The sequence below is a fragment of the Syngnathus acus genome, chromosome 19 (genome assembly GCF_901709675.1).
Source record: "Syngnathus acus chromosome 19, fSynAcu1.2, whole genome shotgun sequence".
NCBI lineage: Eukaryota > Metazoa > Chordata > Actinopteri > Syngnathiformes > Syngnathidae > Syngnathus > Syngnathus acus.
Genome location: NC_051103.1, coordinates 357,457 through 381,915, shown reverse-complemented (window position 1 = coordinate 381,915; position 24,459 = coordinate 357,457). Strand labels below are relative to the sequence as shown.

Sequence of the window (24,459 nt, the reverse complement as noted above, 5' to 3'; positions counted from 1 at the left end):
TTCTTTGCTCGCTTCGACGCTCAGAACAGCACTTGCCGCTGAAGACCGCTCCCCGTCCACACGAGCAGCCCCTGTCGTGACGACAGCGTGAGGAGGGCGCTCGCCGGTATCAACACCCGTAAGGCGGCGGGCCCTGACAACATCCCAGGTCTGGCGCTGAAAGACTGCGCTGGGGAGCTGACGGGTGTCTTCACGGACATCTTTAACATTTCCCTTCGTGTTTCAAGGCTGCCACCATCGTACCTGTGCCGAAGAAACCTGCTCCGTCCTGCTTCCATCATCATGAAGTGCTTTGAGCGGCTTGTCATGGAGCACATCAGATCCATTCTCCCCCCCACCATAGACCCCTTCCAGTTTGCGTACCGAGCCAAACGGTCCTCTGAGGATGCCATCTGCTCTGCCCTCCACTCGGCCCTCACCCACCTGGAGAGAAGGGACTCGTACGTGAGATTGCTGTTTGTGGACTTCAGTTCTGCCTTCAACACCATTGTGCCGCAACGACTCCTCTGCAAACTCGACAAGCTGGGCCTCAGTACCTACCTCTGCAACTGGCTACTGGACTTCCTCTGTCAGAGGCCTCAGGTGGTACATGTTGGCGACAAAATCTCCGCCAGCATCACACTGAGCACGGGGGCCCCCCAAGGCTGCGTGCTCAGTCCGCTGCTCTTCACCCTGCTGATGCATGACTGCACTGCAACCTACAGCGACAACCGCATAGTGAAGTTTGCTGACGACACGACTCTGGTGGGTCTCATCACCAATGGCGACGAGACTCAGTACAGGTTGGAGGTTGACCTTCTGACCGCGTGGTGCAGGGAGAGCAACCTCCTGCTGAACGTCAACAAGACCAAGGAAATGGTTGTTGACTTCCGGAAGGGTCACACCCAACACCTGCCGCTGACCATCGACGGTGCTGTGGTGGAGAGAGTGAGCAGCACCAGATTCCTGGGGGTGCACATCAGTGAGGACCTCTCCTGGTCCGCCAACACCGCATCACTGGCAAAGAAAGCTCAGCGCCGCCTGTACTGCCTGCGGAAACTCAGGCGAGCAAGTGCTCCTCCGGCCGTCATGGCTACATGGCCGTGGCACCATTGAGAGCGTCCTCTCCAGTTGTATCGCTGTCTGGGGTGGTAGCTGCACTGAATACAACATGAAGGCCCTGCAGCGCATAGTGAACACGGCTGGGAAGATTATTGGTGCTTCACTCCCCTCCCTGAAGGACATTTACACCTCCCATCTCACCCGCAAGGCGACCACGATTGTGAGTGATGTGAGTCACCCCGCTCACTCTTTGTTCGATCTTCTGCCCTCTGGGAAGAGGTACAGGAGCCTGCGCTCCCGCACCACCAGACTCACAAACAGCTTCATTCTCCAGGCTGTTAGGATCCTGAACTCTCTCCCCCCTTCTGCGTAGCGTCCTGTACTTTTGCGCTATATTCTGACTGTCTGCTGTACGCACACTTGCTCCATTTTTGCTCCTCTTATTTATTGTGTTATTTGTTTATTTATTATTTATTCATCGCTCTTATTTATTCATTGTTTGTGCCTTCTTGTTTTTATTTTTTTGTGTTGTTTACTTGTATGCATATTGTGTACTATGTCTTGTCACCGTGGGATAGTGGGAACGTTATTTCGATTTCTTTGTGTGTCTTGGCATGTGAAGAAATTGACAATAAAGCAGACTTTGTGTTAGGGTAGTGCTCAGTCTAACTTAATTTGCATGAACCACACTGGAGACAAGTTAGTCGTTTCAGACACCTGCAGGCGGAGAGTTCACTCGTCGCTGTGCTTACAGCGATGGTCGAATGAAGTCTGACTCAGGCCTCATCAGGTGCATATTTATTGAGAAGAAACACAGTGGGGTTGAAAGTGGGGGTGTGGGAACACAGGATGGGGTGAAGCCGCTCCCCTGCTGATCAAAGCATAGCAGGGGGCCTTTTACGACTTTGTGGAAACAAAGCAACTTTGATTGCTTCCTCTGCAGCTAGTCAATCAGGTGAAAAGGTCTTAGCACTTTGGTCTACTACTTTTGTTAAGACAGGACAAGCTAGGTAATTTATTACAGGTTACATTCCAACATAATAATACGATGAAGATATTCTGCAAACCCTAACACTTTGACTTTGACTAATCCCTCATGGTCAACAATGCTGCATTAAGGTGAAAATATTGAATGCTACAGAAAAAAAACGGTAAAAAAAACAGTAGCTCTGGTGATGTAATGTGATGTACTGGTCATGAGCAGTAGAAACTAGCGGGTGAGTCTAATTAGCTAATGTCTTGAGGAAAACATGACTGCCGCTATTGGTATGAACAGCAAGAAATAATGGCAATGAGGTTTTAAACAGTTTTAAAAAGAAGCTTTATCGCCAAATTATTACGCGCAAATAAGCACTGTGTGATAACGACAAACTTATTTAGTATTTTAATGTCTGTTCATTATTATTGTTTGTGAAAGCGCGGCCAGTTGAGTGGGAACTGACGTCAAAGAGGGGACGCGAAGATTGGAAAGGCTGGGCGTGCACAGTTAAATTAAAGCCCATAGCATAGTAATGTGTTTTTAATTGTGTCTAATGCTTCTACTGAGGTAGCAGCTCTGATATCTATTGGTAGGGCATTCCATCACTCTGGAGCCCAAATAGAAAAGGCTCTTTTTGCCCTTGGGATCACTAAAAGACCAGCGTTTTGTGAACAAAGATTTGGGACGAAACGTAAGGCGTGCAAGTAGGGCGACGAGATACGAAAGTGCTAAGCCATGCAAAGTTTTATAGGTTAGTAAAATAACCTTAAAGTCACATCTTAAGTGGACCAGGAGCCAATGCAAATTGGCTAGTATCTGGGTAATATGATCAAACTTTCTCATCCATGTGAGCAGTTTAGCTGCAGCGTTTTGCACTAACTGTAAACTTTTAATACTAGACATAGGAAGACCAGAGAACAAAACATTACATTAACAAGGCGTGACGTAACAAACGCATGTATAAAAATGTATGCATCACGGTTGAAAGAATCAAATCAATCAGATCTTAGCAATATTGTGGAGGAGAAAAACACAGTTCTAGTTATGTTAATCGGTTTTTGAAATGAGAGAGTTTGATAATATATAACTGAGATTAATTACAGAATCACTTTAGGTAATAGTACATTTATCTAGATTTACAGTGTCCTTCAATAGGTGCTGATGACGAGCAGGGCTAATTGTCAACATCTCAGTTTTATCTGGGTGAAGTCGGAAAATGAGAGACATCCATTGTTGAATCTCAGCGAGCCATGCCTCAAGACTACAACAATGTCACGGATTTGTAATTTCTAACGGCATACATAATTGGGTATCGTCAGCATAACAATGACAACTAACTAATGTTATATTTACGTATGTCACCAAGCAGAATCATGTAAATACTTAAGTACAGGTCCATGTACACCACATGTAACATAATATCAGAAGTCGTGTTGAACTACCGTAATTTCTGGACTATAAGACTCACGAGCAAAAATTAGGGGAATTTTTTTTTTTTCATAAATAAGCCACCCTGTACTAAAAGCTGTATGTGCACGTGAGTTATTTACAAAGACAGACGGTACACAGAAAGCATTTTTAAACACCTTAACATTTCTTTCCAAACACTGCCTGTGACGCGGCAGTAATACCGCAGCAACACAGCACTAATAGGGCTGGATAAAAAAACATACCGGTAAAAGTCACTGAGACCCGGTGGTAACAAAGCAGCAACACGGTAGGACAGCACTAACAGGGCTGGTTAAAAAAAACATACCAGTAAAAGTCACTGAGAGCTGTCTTCATCTTCCTCTTGTGCACTGAAACCATCAAAGTCTTCCTCCTCAGTGTTGGATTGGAATAGCGTCAGATATACTTCGCCACAGTCTCTCTTTCGTTGTAGCTTTTATGCATTTCTTCTAGCATTTTACTTGATGAGGGTCTGTTCATGCTAATTTTATTCATGCACAAATCGATAAGTTACACAAACTAGCGAGCTACATGTATAGCTCCAGAGAAGATGTGACTGGGAAATAAAGAAAGAAAAGGGTGACGCAACAAGATGTCATTAACAATAGCCCAGTCCCCCCCTAGTGACCGGAAGAAACATCTACAGTGTTATGTATGTGTGTCAGTATGTTAACAGCCAAATCGACTGCCTTTAACTCAAAAGCGGCATCATATGAATTTCTTTTGTCCCCCAAAACGAGGGTTCGTGTTGTTGGATTTGGTCCACAATTTAGGGAGCGCTATCTGCGCCTCACGGCAAAAGCCATTGCCAATCACCTGTTATCCAATTCACTCACTGCGTGCTCGTTTAATTTCTTCAGATTTAGGAAAATGCAAAGACACTGAAGCAGAAATTAGACTTACACAGGTTGGTTGAGTTCAATCATAATTCTTGTTAAGAAAGCTCTGTTTTCAGGAAAGTACAATACAGCGCTGGGCCTTTCAAGAGCAGAAAGTCTCCATTCAGAAAAGGCCACGTTCAAGGTTCTTTGGTCAGCTTATATTCAGTTGGTGTGGGGCGAGTTTGATGGGTGATGAGTCGTTGGGGTGGGGCGAGTTCGCAGTAGAGTTTGATTCCATGGGAGTGGGTGCTGGTTATGGACGATTCGGTGTGTGTGTGGGGGCTGCCGTCTTCCATCCTGTCTTTCGGCCTTGGTGATCATCTTTGGCAGAGTCCTTGGCTGTCTCCCTCTGGCACCTGCTGGTTTTATCTCCAAGTGACCTTCCTGTAAACATTCTGCTCCATTCCTACACTGTCGCACCTCATCCATTCGTCATTCTTTCAATTTTGTCATTTTGTACGGAATTATGTGAGCTTTTGGCTGTGACATCATCAATTTATTAATGTTCCCTGACGATGCAAAGTTTGTTCTTTTGATACTCCATGTCTTTGCTTACATCATTACATTCTTAGTTTAATCATGCTTCCGCACGTATCTCTTCTTTGTTAAGCAAAATATTTCCCTCTGTGCAGAGCGTTCAGTAGTACCGTATTTTCCGCCCTAAAAGGCGCACCTAAAAACCTAAAATTTTCTCAAGAGCCGACAGTGCGCCTTATAGGCCAGTGCGCCTTATATATGGATCAACTGATGAATTTGTTGATCCATACTGGTTGTACACAGTGCTCTGCCAAAATGTTTCAGTACGTTTTAGTACGACTAGTAAATTACAAGGTCGCATCGCTTCCCAGCATTACGGCAACTGTAGTCAGGGGGCGTCACCGAATAGCTGTTGTACCCGCGAGGCTATTTCATGTCAAAATAGGCTGCTCTGTTAATGTTTCGAGTAAATCTACTGATCGATATGAAAGGGAAACATAGGTAAGTAGTACCAATGCGTTAGATCGAACTTTAGTCAGTTCCGATCATTTTATAGGAGATCGTTTGAGAAACGCGATTGTTTACACTTTGCTGAGGCTCATGGGAGATTGCGAGCTGAGGCTCGTGAGACTTTGCGGATGGCTAATGCTATTGCGATAGCTGCTATACGTACCAGGCTATTTCATGTCAAAATAGGCTGCTCTGTTAATGTTTCGAGTAAATCTACGGATCGATATGGAAGGGAAACATAGGTAAGTAGTACCAATGCGTTAGATCGAACTTTAGTCAGTTCTGATCATTTTATAGGAGATCGTTTGAGAAACGCGATTGTTTACACTTTGCTGAGGCTCATGGGAGATTGCGAGCTGAGGCTCGTGAGACTTTGCGGATGGCTAATGCTATTGCGATAGCTGCTATACGTACCAGGCTATTTCATGTCAAAATAGGCTGCTCTGTTAATGTTTCGAGTAAATCTACGGATCGATATGGAAGGGAAACATAGGTAAGTAGTACCAATGCGTTAGATCGAACTTTAGTCAGTTCCGATCATTTTATAGGAGATCGTTTGAGAAACGCGATTGTTTACACTTTGCTGAGGCTCATGGGAGATTGCGAACTGAGGCTCGTGAGACTTTGCGGATGGCTAATGCTATTGCGATAGCTGCTATACGTACCAGGCTATTTCATGTCAAAATAGGCTGCTCTGTTAATGTTTCGAGTAAATCTACGGATCGATATGGAAGGGAAACATAGGTAAGTAGTACCAATGCGTTAGATCGAACTTTAGTCAGTTCCGATCATTTTATAGGAGATCGTTTGAGAAACGCGATTGTTTACACTTTGCTGAGGCTCATGGGAGATTGCGAACTGAGGCTCGTGAGACTTTGCGGATGGCTAATGCTATTGCGATAGCTGCTATACGTACCAGGCTATTTCATGTCAAAATAGGCTGCTCTGTTAATGTTTCGAGTAAATCTACGGATCGATATGGAAGGGAAACATAGGTAAGTAGTACCAATGCGTTAGATCGAACTTTAGTCAGTTCTGATCATTTTATAGGAGATCGTTTGAGAAACGCGATTGTTTACAGAGGGCTCGTTGGTTATTGGCTAGTGGATGCATACCGCAACCCTAGTCAACCTCAGTTTGATGCAATATAGCTTCTATTTTATGCGCCTTATAATCCGGTGCGCCTTATATATGGACAAAGTTTTAAAATGGGCCGTTCATTGAAGGTGCGCCTTATAACCCGGTGCGCCTTTTAGGGCGGAAAATACGGTAATCGAAAAGCTGGCATCTCACATTTAGGCGACATATGACGTTTAGTCAAAACACAAGATATAATCAAGTACTGAACGGTCAAGACGACTCTGGCCGTGTCCATGATTTAGAGAACAAACATCAGGCATGCATTACACAGTTCCTTAAGGGTCATTAAGCTATTTAAGCAACATATCAAAAGACATTTATTTTGCAGTGCACAGAAATACATATTGAATCGTGAAGTTGTAGCAACCTCTGTTATTATCTTATATCAAAGAATGTCTAGTTATGTCTGCTTTATTGGTTGACTCCATGAATATACTTGTCTGCTTATATACTTTATCCAAAGAGATGTGAGCGTATCTGTTATTGTGGCTAGGCGGGTTTTGTGTCTTTTGACCCAGTGTATAAAAGCTTCCTTTCTTCAGTAACGTCCGTCTTAATCTTGTTCTGTCTCTTCTTTGTGTCAATTATTCGGCACTATTTGCCTGCCGAATGGACATGCGATCAACACACTACCCTACTCCCCAGTGACCGTGTCACATATCCCTCCGCCCAGCAAAGCGGTGCTGCACAACAGTGTTAAATACCATGCAAGTCATGCAACAAAACATACATTAGGGAAACAGGCAGGTCATTCAGCATGAGAAAAAAGGAACATCAAAAAGAATGCGAGAAGGAGACAGCAGGGAAATTTACACGGACACTAAAGACAAAGCAGAACAGGAAAATCTCAAATCAGCCATTACAGATCACTGCAGGAGAAATAATCACATCATGGACTGGGACATGGGGAAAAACGGAATCAAACAAACTAAAGCGTTGGATTAAAGAGGCCATAGATACCACTTGACTGAATTCAAGCGCAGGAGGTGGCAGCTGGCCACGCGTGAGGGAAGAAGCACCAACCAGAAGGAGTTAATATTGCGCATCTGTTCTTTTATTTACTGTAAAGTACATGCACAGGAGAGTGTGGGAATGGTTATTAATGGAATGAGAAAGGTTTATGTCACGTAAAAGTATTTGGGAGGGTTTAGAAATCTTTAATATTGTGTACTGGACCACAATGCAACAGGAGATTCATGCGTAATCGTGGTGCACTTTGGTTTCGCTGTGCATGATGTCCCCCGGGTTAGTATAGATTGGTAATTCTGAAGGTGGACACATTGCATTGCTTGGCAAGGAAAAAACACTCTTCTAATTGACTTGCAATACATCCATGCCGTCTAGCGGCCAACAAGAAACATCACACCACGTTCCTCTTCCGTACAATACAGTAGTCTTTAACTTTCTATATAATACATGTTTGTACTTTGCGGACTTTCGTTTTTCATGTGTAGTTCTGGAAAGCATCTCCCGTGAAAAACGAGGGATCACTACATATTGATGTTAAAAGTAAACGTTTATTTTTGTTTTTGTACCGTATTCCATTGGACACCCCTCCCTTGCCCCGGACTCGTCAGCGGGTGACAAACTTAGTGCCCCTCAACATAGACAAACAGGTGGGCATTCCGTTTCCTTGGGCATCCCGATTTGAGAACGAAGGTATATACATTCCTGCTCGCCCGCTAACTGTAGTCGGGAGGCGCAGAGGAGACATTTCTCCAAGAACGGCATTCCCTACAGGATCGTGTCGAAGGAGAAACCCTGTGGGCCAACAACACACCAAAAGGAGACAGTAGTCATTGTTGGATTTTGTCCACAATTTAGGGAGCGCTATCTGCGCCTCACGGCAAAAGCCATTGCCAATCACCTGTTATCCAATTCACTCACTGCGTGCTCGTTTAATTTCTTCAGATTTAGGAAAATGCAAAGACACTGAAGCAGAAATTAGACTTACACAGGTTGGTTGAGTTCAATCATAATTCTTGTTAAGAAAGCTCTGTTTTCAGGAAAGTACAATACAGCGCTGGGCCCTTCAAGAGCAGAAAGTCTCCATTCAGAAAAGGCAACGTTCAAGGTTCTTTGGTCAGCTTATATTCAGTTGGACAGGCCGGTGTGGGGCGAGTTTGATGGGTGATGAGTCGTTGGGGTGGGGCGAGTTCGCAGTGGAGTTTGATTCAATGGGAGTGGGTGCTGGTTCTGGACGATTCGGTGTGTGTGTGTGGGCTGTTGTCTTCCATCCCGTCTTTCGGCCTTGGTGATCATCTTTGGCCGAGTCCTTGGCTGTCTCCTTCTGGCACCAGCTGGTTTTTATCTCCAAGTGACCTTCCTGTAAACATTCTCCTCCATCCTTGCACATATACTGTCGGACCTCATTCTTTCAATTTTGTCATTTTGTACGAATTTATGTGAGCTTTTGGCTGTCACATCATTAATCTATTACTGTTCCCTGACTATGCAAAGTTAGTTCTTTTGATACTCCATGTCTTTGCTCACATCATTATATTCTTAGTTTAATCATGCTTCCCACCATATCTTTTCTGTTAGGCAAAACATTTCCCTCTGTGCAGAGCGTTCAGTAGTAATCGAAAAGCTGGCGTCCCGCATTAGGCGACATATGACGTTTAGTCAAAACACAAGATATAATCAAGTACTGAACGGTCAAGACGACTCTGGCCGTGTCCATGATTTAGAGAGAAAACATCAGGCATGCATTACACAGTTCCTTAAGGGTCATTAAGCTATTTAGGCAACATATCAAAAGACATTTATTTTGCAGTGCACAGAAATACATATTGAATCGTGAAGTTGTAGCAACCTCTGTTATTATCTTATATCAAAGAATGTCTAGTTATGTCTGCTTTATTGGTTGACTCCATGAATATACTTGTCTGCTTATATACTTTATCCAAAGAGATGTGAGCGTATCTGTTATTGTGGCTAGGCGGGTTTTGTGTCTTTTGACCCTATTCCTTCACACCCTCTGTTGACCTCAGTTTAACTGAGGTCACCAAAAACCCATATGTGTTCGTAATCCCTCTGTCGGCCCACCACGTCCCTCTGTGGAGCCGCTTCAAGTCCCTCTGTGGGGCCGCCAATGAGTGAGAAAAATAAATATAGATAAAATTCATACCCAGACATTTGTAAAAGATGGAGAGGGGAAAGGCAATTGGCCTAGACGACATTCCAGTGACAGCATGGAACTATCAAGGAGAGATGGCAGAGGAGATTCTTAAAAAGCGAGAAGATTCCCGAAAGAAGTGGAAGATGAGAAAGAAAATGTGAGAGAAAAATACATAAACCAATAACGAAATACATACATACATCTAGCGGCTCGGTGGCGCACTGGGTAGCACGTCCGCCTCACAGTTAGGAGGGTGCGGGTTCGATTCCACCTCCGGCCCTCCCTGTGTGGAGTTTGCATGTTCTCCCCGGACCCGCGTGGGTTTTCTCCGGGCACTCCGGTTTCCTCCCACATCCCAAAAACATGCTTGGTAGGCCGATTGAAGACTCCAAATTGTCCCTAGGTGTGAGTGCGAGTGCAAATGGTTGTTTGTCTCTGTGTGCCCTGCGATTGGCTGGCAACCGGTTCAGGGTGTCCCCCGCCTACTGCCCGATGACGGCTGGGATAGGCTCCAACTCACCCGCGAACCCGTGGGGATTAAGCGGTTCAGAAAATGGATGGATGGATACATACATCTATACATGCACATAGACAGACAGACATCGAACGATCGCCCATTCGGTCACTCAGTCATTTGGTCTCGGTCATTCTGTCACTCGGTCATTCAGTCAATCAATCAATCAATCAATCAATCAATCAATCAATCAATCAATCAATCAATCAATCAATCAATCAATCCCGCACTCACAAGTGTTAATTAATTTGTAATAGTATTGCAAGCAGTTTAAACTCTATTGGAATATGTGAATGTCCATATCTGTTCTATCAACTTCTAATCCTTCTTTACCTTTGTATAAGGCACAGGTGTCAAACTCAAGGCCCGGGGGCCAGATGCAGCCAGGCACATCATTTTATGTGGCCCGCGAAGACAAATTGTGCTTCATATTCATGTGTCATTACTCGAATTGCAAATTGTCTTCACTTTTAATAATATTTTATTTTTAAATATTAGACCAGTTCTTACTTGTCTGATTTGAAAACGAGTTACTTGTCAGTTTATTTTGTAGCTTTTACTGTATATAATATGAGGTTCTCATACATTTATTTGGGGTGACAGTCATAACAGCCCTCCAAAAGAAGCTATGACTACAATGCGGCCCGAAAATGATTATTATTATTATTTTTTTTTTTTTTGACACCCCTGGTATAAGGGATAGCCTTTTCAAAGCATAGTCATCGTAATTTATTCAATCTGTTGTTTGACTAACATTTAATCATTGATCAATCACGTATCTTAATTCATGCCTTTCCTCCTTTGAAGCGACTATGTACTTCAAACCCAAACGCCACCATTTTATAGGGAAAAACTTTTGTTGAATCTATTTGTTTTCGCCATAATACTCCTGCAGTCATCTTAAATGTGTTCAATTTATCAATCCCTTCCATTGTTTATCCTGCAAATGAATCACGTGAATAATGTGTTATTCAAACTTTAACGTTCATAAGTTATCCACCTGTTCCAAATCCGTTTGGAGTCTGTATGTTATTGTTCCAATTTTTTTACATTTAATACTCTCCCACCTATTTGATCCTATTTTGAAAGGTCTACATTGTAGACTCTACAATTTATTATAAGCTATTTTAAACTCTCCACACTTGTTACCAGGCTTTGGCTCCATTTCACGATGTTGTCTCCCATTCACTTCATTTCTGCCAAGCTGCTTCTTCTCCTCCGTCTCGCATGTTGCAGACTTAAAAACCATCAATTCTGAAAACACTTAAAATCTCACAATTCCCCCCTTTTTTTTTTTTCTCCCCCTTTTGACACATTCTAAAAAATGTGGCACTATGGTTAAAAGTAAAAATAACAATTTCCATGGTAACATACCCATCGCCAGCTGGACTTCGGTGTACCTCCAGATGCCATCCTGGCCTGGAATCACCAATTCTCAGTCCCTGAAACTCGACTGGCAGCATCTCACATGGCTGTATGAACAAAAGCCATCACCCTCCTGTAGCTGTGCATGCAGCTCTCCGGACAATAAACATCCATAATACCAAGAAATAAAATTCATAATGCTAAACAAAAAATAATCCACACACGGGCGCATGTCAAACGTATGAAATTGAAAACTGGAGCCTGCCGAGCCTGTCCTGAAAACGATCACATTTACAAACTCATTATGAAAAGTAAGGGGTTAGTTGTTAATGCATGTTCACAGACATGACACAAAATTCTCCAAGACTGCAGTTGACAACCTGCAAAGTAAACACGAGTTTAACAAATGAAGCACAATCTGCTCCCTGGGTTGCTGTTAGAGGCTGCAATACAATTAGGTAAAACATCAAAACAAAGCAAGTCATCACAAATTCCGTCACGTACATTTCGTCACACTGTCAGGTAAGTCCAGAGTTGTTGTCATACACTGTCTTGACTCAGAGTCTTGATTGTCAATGCAGGTATTGTCACGTCTGGTCATAATCTTGAATTGGGCCTTCTCCATTGAAGTCTTTTGTTGTCAATGGTGCCCAGGAGTAATCCCAAACCCATATTTATCCCAAAATTAGCCCCGATCAATCTTGCTTTTTCAAATCTGTAGTATCTTTATATTTTTCAGGTGAGAGGAATGTTATCCTCTGCTGTGATCACATCACCCCAACTTTGAATCATGTTAACCATTCACAATACACCAACACCACAAGCACAGACTTGACATTCATACACCATTACAGACAAACTGTCATCCCACAACACACACATAAAAACGTACAATATTAAATTGTAAAAGGAACCATCCCTATGCAAAATTTTCTCCTCAATTAAAATTTCCCTTTTTTATTTTAAATCCAAAATTAATATCTAATTGTCTGGTCTCCTGTCCTCTCATCGTTTGCCAATATGCAGCATGCTGGAACATGATTTAACTCCCCATTTAGTTTGCTCACATCTCATACTTAGACTATTTGACACTTTGTGTAGAGCTGTAACTTCAATATTTCCACCTTCCCATATTTCGTCCACTAAACAGTTCCATTTTGCTTTCAGTTTAAATTCATCCGTCCAAATATCTACCTCTGGCAAAGAACCAAAAAATTATAGAGCACTCCCTTTTACTGTTACCTAGTTCCTTCATTCATCTCCTCACAAGCATAACTGACCCTCCTAAAAAATAATGATACTGAAAATAATGTTTAAAAAACAATATACACAGCTTCTTCCTGCCACTTACACTATCACCTTGAAGATTATCGTTCTCATTTTTGTTGATGCCAATTCTTAGAATAAAAAGAAATGCTTACTCTTGATAATGGAGTCACGCTATATCACAAATTTTGAAAACCTTCCTCCACGTTTCCCCTTTGTACCTATCAAAACCAATTAGAAATATTTTTGCTGTCATGATCATCATTGTGGCCTTCACACTTATTGTTCCTGTACTTTAAATTGTCAATTTTTGTACATTTGAAGCCCTTTGAGACTTGCTTGTGGGCTATATACGTAAATAAACTTGACTTGCCTTGACTTTATTATTATTCAACTTCTTCTGCATTCTTCTGCCTCTTTTTTATTTATTTATTTATTCTTTTTTTTTTTTCTTTTTTTTTTTAGCTTAACTACTTCTACAAATTCATCTGATTCACTTCATTCCACTTTTAACACTTTTAACACATTCTAAATATTCATGCCAAATATTCTAAAAATGTACGGTTTTCGAGAAATTTACAAATTTTAAGCCAATATTTCACCATTCATTCTTCATGGCACATTCAATATTTCTCATTTTCTTCCACATAATTCCTCCAATTCACCTTCTTTCACTTTCCAATTCACCATATTTCACTTTCTAGATTAAAATTTCACATTTTCACTTTCAACATTGCGGTAAGATTTTGCAAAATTTCCTTTTTCCCTTATAATTTCTAATTAAATTTTTTTTTTTTTTTTTTTTCACTGACTCAACCCATTTCAATTTTTGAACTGTTCATCTCATCCCTACCTATTCCAAAACTTCCCACTTTTGAAAAATTCCAAATTTTCAACTTTAAAATTCACGCCCAATTTTACAGAATTCTTTCTATATTTTCATCCATTTTCTGACCACTTCAACACGTTCCAAATTTAAACACAATCTTGTAGCATTCCCCGAATTTTTATTCAGCCTCTTCGCTTTCACACGCAATTTCTACAGAAATTACAAATTCTAGTTATTATTGTTAATCCTCCGTGACCCTCGTAAGGACGAGCCGCACCAGTAATGGATGGATGGATGGATTGTTAATCCTAACCCCAAGTGCCTATCATAAATTGCCATTTAAATCAATTGTCGCAAGGGTCATGTCACTGTATTTGTTAATTAAAAACCCCACTGTATTCTTTTTTAATTAAGTAGTGCCCTGTATTACTATTTTGCTGACTATCCAGAATTCCAACTTTCTTATGGCCCCTCACCCCTTCAAACTCAAATATGCATCCTATAAATCAGTCACAGTTGATGTGTAATTAAATTCTGTCGTTTTGATAAAGGTCAATTAAGTTTAGCAATTCAGCCTTCTGTTGCCCGAATCCAAATTTTCACCGGTCCAATTATAAAATTTCATTATTTCAATTAGATTCATCATGTCTTCGAAATGCTATGTTACATATAGAAATTTATGATTCAAATGATTTAATTTTTATCGATCAATGTACACTTTGCAAAGTTTCTGATCCCGCTGTCGTATGATTTGTTATTATTAGTGCATCTTCACTGTCCATATCGATGTATTTAGTTTTTTATCCCCGTTTCAATGTCAATAAGCAGCCTTATTATTCCCTCTTTTATCAAAACTCCTCAGTTATGTCCGCCCCAGCACCCAAACACACTTCCATCCCTTTTGTCCCTTACTCCACCAACTTTGTATTGCTTCAGCAGTCTTTAGCAATGTGTCCAGTTTGACTTCATGTGCCTCGTGCAAGTCTTTAGCAGCCTCTCCTCTTAGATTCTCATGATGATGACTCAGGGCTGGATTGTCCGCCATTCTCAAATGCGTCCATCTTGTCTTTGTTCTTTCAGTCCATTTTCTTTTTGATCTGCAACTGTGTGTATTCCACCAACTGTATGGTTCTTGTCCTGTGAAGAGCTGTGCTTGCCCCCTTCAAGCATGATAATAGTTCCCGTTGTTCTCCCAAAGGTCAAAGGTGTCTCATGACCAGGGACAGTCCTCTGTTGATTTTGAGACAGCCAGTGGAGTACGAGGACTCAGTTCAGGACCTGTGCCACACGCTAGGGCAGAACACACTGGGACACAAATTTCACAAAACTATCTTCGTGTTATCAGTCTTCCTGTGTAATATTTGTTCCCTACACCCCAAATCTTCCTATTAACATTTTGTCTCCTACCAGTTGCGCACACTCATCATCTTACTATCAAGCCGCCCTTATCAAATGCATTATTATTTATTTTTTTTTTTTCTGAGTAATCCATCCACCCGACCCATTAACACAGCTAAAATCCTCGTTCCAGTGTTTATCATCAAATAAAGTTCCGAAATCCTTTGTATTAAACTGTAATGTAATTTAACAATCTACCAACATGGTTGTATATGCGGTGAATGTTATTGTTCAATCTATAGGTCATACAGCGCCTGTGTTCCAAATATGACACTCCTCCTTGATTTACCATCTCATATGTTATTGTTGTCAGCAGCGCTAAATGATAGTGCTTGAAAGTGAATGTCTTATCGCCCAATTTAAAACACATGCCACATTTGAGCTAATATTTATTCTCATGTTAGCTGGCATGTGTCAGAATTAAAATGTAATTTTGCTTTTAATTTTAAGTCTTTCAAAATTGCTATATCCTTACTGCACCAAGATAAACTGTTAAATATATCTTTAAAAACAAACAAAAACAATCTCTGCTCCTGCACAGACTCTTAAAAGTGGCACCCAAATGCCAGTTTACAACTCAAACCTCCTCCTTCACTCTCACATTTTTGATAAAACAGTCTATTTATCTAGACACTGTCATCACGTACTAAATAATGGCCTCCAAATATAATGTTGTTGCTGTGGTCCCTCAAAACATGTGACTAGAATTTGGACAATTATTAACCCCCATCAATTGATCAATTATCTCCTCACTAAATTCCTAGCCTGTTAACCTATCTGCATAAAGAAAACATTTACAATGCAGGCGATAAGAGAATAACAAGGAACACCTGAACCCTAACCCAAGAACACAAGAAAAACATAACAATAAACAAAATAAACCCAAATGCTCCAAATGTTTCCTCATTAAAATTTTAGCCTTTTTGTGCAGAGCACCATTTCTAATCATTGACCTAATTTTATCCTTAATTTAATCCCAATCACGAATGCCCCCTACTTAATAATTTACTTGGTGTTCTTTTAATAAAAAGTGCCCCCTTGCAATGTCGTTTTTATTTGTTGTTGTTTTTGTTTTTGTTTTTTTTAACTCTAAGTGATTCAACTCTTTGATTTATTCTTACATGTAACCACCTTGTATAGTCTAATGTCCTAATCGATCAATTATTCCTCCTAAATTTAACATCTGCAATCACAATTTATGTAATTTGATCCAATTCAATAATGCCTGTTCTCTCTTACTCTCACATTTTTTATGAGGGTTGGGCACTCTCCTCGTTGGACCAGTTTCTGCCCACAACCCTCAGATTATTCTATAATTTCTCATTTTTACATTTAACAATGCAAATCTGATAAACCATTGTCTATCACACCATCTTCGTGCAACATTTTAGCCCAATTCCATCATTTATAACAAACTGATACACAAAGACAAACATAGATAACACACGGGCCCACAACATAGACATGACAATCTTCCCAGTTGATGACAAGGGGGGGGGGGGGGGGGCAACCGAAGTGTGGAGAGCCTCGCCACCACCACGTCGCACAATGCAACCCCCCACCTCTGTCCAAAATATGCATTTGTGCCCACCTGACCGTTTGGCCCAAACTTTAGAGCCGCACCCTTTTGAAAACAAAAATGGTTACAGTTTAACCCCACCACACAATGGGATACAACCTTCATGCTAATTATATACATACATTCTTTATCAAATTATTTTTAAGCCATTTTTCTGACTCCAACTCACATGCCAAATATAAAAAATCAACAATTTTATACAAATCAACTTATTGTTCTTCATGAACCACAAATCATCACTTCCACCCCATGAACAGCACCACCACAACTAATCACTCACTTCTCTAGCTGCGTCACTGTCCCATCTGACAGCCAAGCCTGCTTTCCACACAATATCATCATAGTCACACTTCAACAATTATGTAGCGACCTGGTTAACCCAGTTACCCTTCGCCCTAGACAACAATATAAGTCTCTAAGGTCGCACTATTGAGGTCGCCAGGCATCCGTCCTGCTATATCAGCGATGCCTTCTCCTTTTTTTTTTTTTTTTTTTCACGAGTCCCGACTCGTATTGGTGGCCTGGCCGATCCAATCGACCCTGACCTTAGGCAACAGTACAAAGTCCCTAAGCGTCTACTATTGAGGCCACTCCGGTGCCCATATGATAGTCACTGGCACCCCACAGGTTCTCCACGGTGTGAGTTTCCTTCGCTGATCAGACGAAGTCCTCACCACCTTTCTCTTTTTCTTTTCCACAAAATGTCACTTTTTCACCAGTTCCCATACAAGCATAAATGTAGTATATACATACAACCACAATTCCTGAACACAGAGCTAAAATTATTAATATTTAATTTTACTCCGCTTTCACTCCACAACATTGCTGAACTGGGAGATTTTTATAAAAAAAAGTTCCCCCTTACCTTTTGTGTTGATCGGACTGCAATATTGTTGAGCAAGAGCGGAGATGGAAGAATCCTTCCTGGAGCATGCACTTTCCCTTCTGAAGAAATCACGTCGGATGGTCACCATTTGTTGGATTTTGTCGACAATTTAGGGAGCGCTATCTGCGCCTCACGGCAAAAGCCATTGCCAATCACCTGTTATCCAATTCACTCACTGCGTGATCGTTTAATTTCTTCAGATTTAGGAAAATGCAAAGACACTGAAGCAGAAATTAGACTTACACAGGTTGGTTGAGTTCAATCATAATTCTTGTTAAGAAAGCTCTGTTTTCAGGAAAGTACAATACAGCGCTGGGCCCTTCAAGAGCAGAAAGTCTCCATTCAGAAAAGGCAACGTTCAAGGTTCTTTGGTCAGCTTATATTCAGTTGGACAGGCCGGTGTGGGGCGAGTTTGATGGGTGATGAGTCGTTGGGGTGGGGCGAGTTCGCAGTAGAGTTTGATCGAGTAGTAATCGAAAAGCTGGCGTCTCGCATTAGGCGACATATGACGTTTAATCAAAACACAAGATATAATCAAGTACTGTACGGTCAAGACGACTCTGGCCGTGTCCATGATTTAGAGAACAAACATCAGGCATGCATTACACAGTTCCTTAAGGGTCATTAAGCTATTTAAGCAACATATCAAAAGACATTTATTTTGCAGTGCACAGAAATACATATTGAATCGTGAAGTTGTAGCAACCTCTGTTATTATCTTATATCAAAGAATGTCTAGTTATGTCTGCTTTATTGGTTGACTCCATGAATATACTTGTCTGCTTATATACTTTATCCGGAGTACAACCAGCCATAGAATGCATAATGAAGAAGAAAAAGACATATATATATATATAGAAGTCGCACCGGAGTATAATTTTATAAATTTTGGGGTAAATTTATTTGATAAAATCCAACACCAAGAACAGACATATCATCTTGACAGGCAATTTGAAATAAGAATAGGCAACAACCGGCTGAACGGTGCGGTATACTAACGTTACATGAACAAGGAACTGAGAACGTGCCTGACGTAACATATTAATTTTATTGATATGACTATAGCATAAATAACATGCTAACAAGTTTATCGAACCATCAGTGTCACTCCAAATCATTAAATCAAACAAAATTTTCATCCTCAGTGTCACTTATAAACATCGCCACTAACTTCGGAAGTAGCGTGGCTTACATCGTTGTCATCGTTGTAACGACTGATTTGACCCACATGCAGAAAAACCAACTCAGATGTCCAGAATGAGTTAGGAGTGTTTATTGGAGGAGCTGCGGTGAGGTAGAGCGGGATGATCGGAGCCAGGAGCACGGAGTGGGGCAGCAGTGGCGGGGCGTGAGTAGTTTAGCCAGAACGGGGTGGATCTTGGTGATCGGTGGAAGTAATCTGCAGGATGCACAAGACCTGGTCAGAGGAATCAACGTGACTGTGGCGGAGATCTTACTGCGAACCAGAGGAATCTGAAGAGCGTGGCGTGGATGAGCAAGGCGAGAACTAGGAGCAAGATCAAGGAGCAAGATCGAGGAGCTAGAGCAGGGGTGGCCAACCAGTCAGAGACTAAGAGCCACAAAATTTTTACTGTGTCATCGCAAAGAGCCACATCATACACATGAGCACACATGAACACCCCCCCCCCCACACACACACACACGCACACACACACACACCCCTCTGCTCAGCCAAATTTATTGTGACATTATTATGTCACGCACCAACATGATAATGACAAATTGACTCCTACAGTACTAAAACCACAGACCAAAGACCACATTTTCAACAATGAACATTGTGTGCATTGTCTCACACAGACAAACTCTCAGTTCAACAAATTCCACAAACAAAAACATACGTTTTTTCACTTACTATGTGTGGCGGGACAGACCATTCGTTTTAGTTTGTCGTTTTCAGGAGACAAGATTCCAATAACGTCACTGAGGCATATTTTAACGAACTCCACTTCATTGTATGGCTTTTTAGCCCGTGCAACGTTCCAAGCCAGTTGAAACAATGCAAGTGTGACAGTCTCTGAGTGCTTCGTAATTTTTTTTAAAAACTGTACCTATTTTTCTGCCTGACTTTTCAAAGTGTCCAAACTTGTGCTTGTGAAATTCAGTCCCTTTTGCAAAGTCCTTATCGATATTAGCATGAAGTGAGCTGAAGTGGCGCTGAACATTTGAAGCTTTTAAATGCGCTAATGACGTCCGACATATCAGGCAGAATGGCTTGCCATTACGTTCAACAAAAAACAACTTTAACTCTGTTAAAAACATCCTGTGGTCATCGTCATATATTCGTTTAGCTGTGCATTTTTTCCTTGCCATTTTGGCCGGGTTGGCCACCCCTGGCTTAGCATCTTGTCAGCTTTTCTGGACCTAATGGGCCTCCATAGTCACAGTCGCCATTCATTAAAAAGCCAGCAAAACCAATCGCTCTGCCCTGTGTTCATCGTCATATATTCGTTTAGCTGTGCATTTTTTCCTTGCCATTTTGAGAGCGAAATTGACACTCCTCAAATGGGTTTGTCCCTCCTCCGTTGCGGGATTTCACCTGACGCGCATGCGCGTTTGACCAAAATACCATATTGAACTCGAGCGAAGCAAATACGCACAAAAAATAAACACAAATGTTGATATGAACGTAAAAGAGCCGCATGAAACCAGCCAAAGAGCCGCATGCGGCTCGCGAGCCGCGGGTTGGCCACCCCTGAGCTAGAGGCACAACCAGGGAGATGATCACACTGGTAGGGACACTCAGGCGACGAGCAGTCGACAGCATGCTCCTTAAGAGCACTCCTTAACGAGCCTGATGAGTCACACCTGGGCCCTCTGCACTCTGCTCACAGTTGCTCCCTGTGGATAAAAGAAACATGCCACCCCGGGGCCCTGACAATCGTCAGTTGCAGTTCCAATTATTCCACAGGCCTGAAGCGCCCTCATGCGGTTTAATGTGAAAATAACATGTGAAATGATATAATGTGTTAACATAAGTCACTCCTGAGTATAAGTCGCACCCCCAGCCAAACTATGAAAAAAAACTGCGACTTATCAACAATTGTTGCGGGTATTGTGACAGCTGTGACTGAGCGTGAAAAAGTTCTGGAAGAGGAATGCGGGAGCGAGAGTGACGGTAAGGTACAGGAGAGTTACTGGCAACTCCCCACCTTATTTTATCATAAATTGTTTGACAGTGACAGCTGATACAGGAGAGTGACCGGTAACTCCCTACCTTGCGTTGCCTTGAATCGCTTGAGACACACAAGTATAAATTCTGCACAACTGAGTGTGCTGCCTCGTAGCGCATAGTGGCAAGAGCGGTCGCAGCGAAGGAAGTCCTTAACCCAGCGCGTCACAGGTTCAAGTCTTGCTCTCGTTTTGCCATCCTCATTATTACTAATGTTATTTTTACTACATTAAAATAATTTGCAACTGTTTCATCAGATATTGTGGCGCTTATCCAGTACCAATTGCACATATGCGACTGCATCGACTTCTGTATTTGCAAGGAAAGGGGGAAGTGACGTATGCTGTAAAGCAGGGGTGGCCAAACTTTTTGACTTGCGGGCCGAATTGGGTTCTAAATTTTGACCGGGGGGCCGAACCAGGAGCAGATGGATGTAGTGTTTGTGTGAAGTAATATAAATGACATGTAAAGGTCATTGCATAAAAGGTTTTTACTTTTAGTAGATACTAAAGCATGGATATTAAAAAAAAGCTTTTTGAAAACAAATGCATTTATTAACAGCATTAAAAAAATATTTCACCAAAAAACTACTATCAGTGATTCTTATTAAATACGACACCTTTATGATGAATAGCATTTTCCATCACTTCAGCGCCTGCAGGTTAGATTTATGAAATATGTTTATCTAATGAGGCGAAATCACATCCAATGGCAAACATTCTGACCAAATTCATCATCTTGAAGAATCAGTGAAAGAATACATCTAAATAAAGTAATAAAGAAATCAATAGTATTGTTGGTTTCCCTTTTTTGCTAGTGCATCATAGTCTGGAGTAAAATTTGTTGTGGTAATTCTTAGGATAGAGCCGAGGTGTCGGTCCGTTAACCTAGATCTGTGACGGGCTTTGTTGACGTTCATGTGGCTGAACGTCTTCTCACACACGTAGGTCGAGCCAAATTGTCCACTCTTTTTTAACATTCGGCACTCAGTGTCCACCTTTCTTTTCTTCGGGCCACTCATTTTAATGGAAGGATTCCAGGGGAAGGTTTGTGGGTGGCATTAGCGTAAAACTGTATCTGAAAACTCAGCGCGCGAATTACGAGAATATTGACGTCACAGCCGACACTCGAAATTCGGCACTGATAGATGAGATTACTACGTACTACTGAGTACGCACATGCACTTGTGAGTGTGCACCGAGCTTTCTGACACGGCTCCCGGGAGTAAATGCGCGGACATTATACTCTTTCATCACAGCAACATCTTCAGTACAAATCAAACAGCCACACTTTCTGTTGATTTCTTTGAAGAAATACTCATTTTCCCAACATGTTTGAAATATTCTACACTCACTTGCTATTTTGCGCTTCTTTGGTGCAGCCATTTCTGGGGACTCGCGGTAAAAGTTTTTCTTCGCTTGATTTCATTTGTGTGGCGGGCTCCATCTAGTGTTGAAACCGAGAAGTGCAACAGTTGAGCTCAAGCTTCTTGTGCGGGCCATATTCAATTATGTTTTCAGAATTTGCTGCGGGCCAATAAAAACTGGACCGCGGGCCGCAGTTTGGACACCCCTGCTGTAAAGCATGTCAGCACATTTAAAGTTTTTTTGTGTGGCAGGTCCACCTCAATTTTTATTTGTGCCAGTAAAAGTAATAAAGACACCGCCAGGCCATCACAATGGTACAATTCAACTACAGTAATCCCTCGCTACATCGCGATTCGATTATCGCGGCTTCAGTACGTCGCAGATTTTTAAAAAAAAAAAAAAAAAAAGAAGAAATTCACAAATTCAAAATAAACCTTCTAAATTGAGGAATTTTGGCACGAAAGTTGCCCACACGCCAGCAGAAGGCAGGGAGTGTCCACAGAATTGCAGTACGACCACTTGTACCTTTAAATAAAAAAAGTTGTTATAATAAGAGTTCTAAAAACATTTCCAGTATTGTCCATTGTTATAAAAAAAAATTATAATAATAAAAGAGTTCTAAAACCATATTTATAGTATGTACACTTGTACCTTGTTATAAAAAAGTTGTTATAATAATAAAAGTTCTAAAAACATATTTTGTTAAAAACAAACAAAACATGTTTTTACATATTTACAGTATGTATACTTTAGCTACATACACTACCGTTGAAAAGTTTGGGGTCACAAAATTGTTTGGGTGACCCCAATCTTTTGAACGGTAGTGTAAATATTATTATAATAAAATATTATGAATTAAATATTATAAATTATATCTTATATTTGTATAAGATTATATATAATCTATGAATATCATCGGCATCACAGTCTCGAAAGACCATAGATTTCTTGTGTCTGGAGGTTAGGTGTTCTTTGCACAGCGTCTGCTGTGGCTGGTGAGTCCTATTCGTGAGAGGCAGACACGGCCACAGATGTTACAGATGTGGGCCAGACCCGGTGGAGGTGGGGGCATGGTGGCTTGCTGCTTCCTCAATTTCCTTTTCGTTTCTCGATGTTGAGCCAGGGTGATTTCGTAGGTCTGCAGCCCGTTTCGGAGAGCCTGTTGCCATTTGTGGCGATCCTGGGCGACGTCTTCCCAGATGGCTGGGTTGATGTTGAAGGATTTGAGGTCTTGTTTGCAGACATCCTTGTAGCGGAGCAGTGGGCGGCCTACTTGCCTTTTGCCTGATTTTAGCTCTGCATATAAGATGTCCTTTGGCATACGACCATCTTCCATCCGACGGACATGGCCCAGCCAACGGAGACGCCGCTGCTTCAGCAGGGAGAGCATAGTGGGGAGCTGTGCACTCTCCAGGACTGCACTGTCTGTGATCCTGTCCCGCCAGGTGATGCCCAGTATGCGTCGCAGGCAACGCAGATGGAAAGAGTTTAGCCTTCTCTCTTGATGTGCATAAAGAGTCCAGGCTTCACTGCCATACAAGAGTGTACTGACGACACAGGCCCTGTACACTTGCACCTTTGTATGGATGGTGAGCTTGCTGTTCTGCCATACTCTGGGTGTCAGTTTTCCAAAGGTAGAAGCTGCTTTCCCAATCCGGCTGCTGACCTCGGCATCGAGTGACAAATTGCAGGTGATGGTAGACCCAAGATAGATAAAGCTGCTTACAGCTTCCAGTGTGTAGTTGTTGATGGTGATGGAAGGTGGGACAGTAGTCCCCTGGCCCATTGTCTTGGTTTTGTTTAGGCTGATGGTCAGGTTGAAGTCCTGACATGCTTGGCTGAACCGGTCTAGAAGAGTCTGCAGGTGTTCCTTAGTGTGTGTTGCCAATGCTGCCTCATCAGCAAACAACATGTCCCGAATGGTGAGTGGTCTGATCTTGGTTTTTGCTCTCAGTCGGGATAGGTTGAATAGCTTGCCGTCTGTCCTGGTGTGTAAGTAAACTCCCTCAGTTGATGTTCCGAAGGCTTGGCGCAGGAGGAGAGAGAAGAATATCCCAAACAGAGTGGGTGCCAAAACACATCCCTGTTTGACACCACAGCGGATGTTAAAGGACTCAGAAGTGCACCCATCGTACTGAACAGTACCTTTCATGTCAGTGTTGAAGGACTGGCGGATGCTGAGGAGTTTTGGCGGGCAACCTATCCGTTCCACCATTTGGAAAAGGCCGCTCCTGCTCACCAGGTCAAAAGCCTTGGTAAGGTCAACGAAGGCCATGTAGAGAGGTTTATGTTGTTCTCTGCACTTCTCCTGCAGCTGTCTCAGGGTGAAGATCATGTCCAGAGTTGATCTTCCTGCTCTGAACCCTGCCTGTGACTCTGGGTAGAGCATCTCTGCGAGGACTTGGAGTCTGTTTAGTGCAACTCGAGCAAAGAGCTTACCGGTAATGCTGAGTAGGGAGATGCC

The 24,459-nt window shown here is 42.0% G+C and overlaps 1 protein-coding gene across 5 annotated transcripts in view; it reads right to left on the bottom strand.

Moving 5' to 3' along the window:
* The window catches only part of trdmt1 (tRNA aspartic acid methyltransferase 1), a 170,002-nt gene that overhangs the window by 16,267 nt on the left and 129,276 nt on the right, over nt 1–24,459 (bottom strand). For 2 of the 5 annotated variants that reach the window (XM_037277489.1, XM_037277493.1), the window contains exon 12: nt 7,512–8,238. The exons of 1 other annotated variant lie outside the window; for it this stretch is intronic. The gene's annotated coding sequence lies outside the window, so the exon portion shown is untranslated. Of the gene's footprint in view, nt 1–7,511; nt 8,239–18,232; nt 18,835–20,159; nt 20,298–24,459 lie in introns of those variants that run through there. 2 more of the 5 variants (XM_037277490.1, XM_037277491.1) reach the window with 2 other exon arrangements.